The sequence below is a fragment of the Hyaena hyaena genome, unplaced genomic scaffold, assembly GCF_003009895.1.
Source record: "Hyaena hyaena isolate Hyena2069 unplaced genomic scaffold, ASM300989v1 scaffold_4542, whole genome shotgun sequence".
Taxonomy (NCBI): Eukaryota; Metazoa; Chordata; class Mammalia; order Carnivora; family Hyaenidae; genus Hyaena; species Hyaena hyaena.
Window position 1 is genome coordinate 1 of NW_024085143.1, and position 1,336 is coordinate 1,336.

Here is a 1,336-nt window from a genome sequence, read left to right on the forward strand (position 1 = left end):
GGACAGGTGTCTGTTAACCTTGGAGTTGTGGAGACTACGAGGAAGAAAACCACCAGTCAACATCCAGAATATCCCAATGTGATCTTCTGGGACCTGCCTGGAACTGGGACCACAGTTCGCATCCACATACATGCCTAGGAGTGGTGGGTTTTGTTTAGTGTGACTTCTGCATCGTTGTTGTCGTTGTTGTTGTTTGACGGATTAACTTTAAGCATGCTTAGCTGGCCCTGAACAGCAAGGAGACAGGCAAGAGGTTTTACCTGGTTTGAAACAAGACAGACAATGATTTATGTAATCCAAGAGAAAAACAAATCCAAGTCCTTCAAAAGAGAGAGTGCTTCAGCAGATATGAGACAACTGCCTGGCTAATCTCAGCAACATCTGAGTGCCTGAGCCATGCATCTTCCTAGTCTCCAACTTTGATTTTGGAGGAGACACCGTTGATGGAGTTCCCTGTTTGTAAGGACTATACTTTGTGCTCCTGTTGTGCAATTTGTCCGAGGCCTCCATTGAAAGCTGAATAGCTTTCTTCAAGGTAGCAATCTGGATGGATGCTCTGAAGTCATTGTCTATGACTTTCATCCCTTTCCTGGCCTGTCTCTGAGGCTTTAATTTGCCACTGCAGAAGATGTGCCTGAACTTTTACTGAAGCCATTTTGGTTTCGATGACAAGTCAGTCGAAGAGAATGCTGAGAACCTGGTTATGTCTGTGGAGAAGATCAACCGTGATTGAGCATTAGTGTCTGGCTACAAGCTTCGGCCCACTCTCTGGACCAACAGAGGTTTCAGAGGATTTCTGTCTGTAGGAACAAGCCACAAGTGTAAATGTCCTGGTGAACATCAGACACCTTGTTGAGGGATTCTGCCTAAGGCATGGGCCCCAAGTCACTTCTCTCCTCACGCGTTCTGGGTGGACCTTCTTAGGGCCAGAGCCATAGCTAGTGTTAGGATTCGGTTCCTGGTGGTGATGGGGGCGAAACGCCTGCAGTGCAGTGATCTCCACAGTAGGCTGAGTTTGGGGGTCATGTGCAGGTGAAGGTCAGGCTTAGTGTTTGCGTTCAGGGGATGGCCAATCCTGTGGGAGAGGCTTCTACTTTTTAACTTTTATTTCTTTATTTTTATTTTTTAATGTTTTATTTATTTCTGAGACAGAGAGAGAGAGAGAGAGAGCGAGCGAGCGAGAGCAGGGGCGGGTCAGAGAGAGAAGGAGACACAGAATCTGAAACAGGCTCCGGGCTCTGAGCTAGCTGAAGCACAGAGCTCGGCACGGAGCTCGAACCCACAAACCATGAGATCATGACTCGGCCGAAGTCAGACGCTTAACCAACTGAGCCAC

At 47.8% G+C, this 1,336-nt stretch overlaps 1 pseudogene; it reads left to right on the forward strand.

Annotated features, from left to right (window-relative positions):
• The first annotated feature begins 18 nt into the window (after positions 1-18).
• LOC120227804 lies at positions 19-733 on the forward strand (annotated as a pseudogene).
• The last annotated feature ends 603 nt before the right edge of the window (positions 734-1,336 follow it).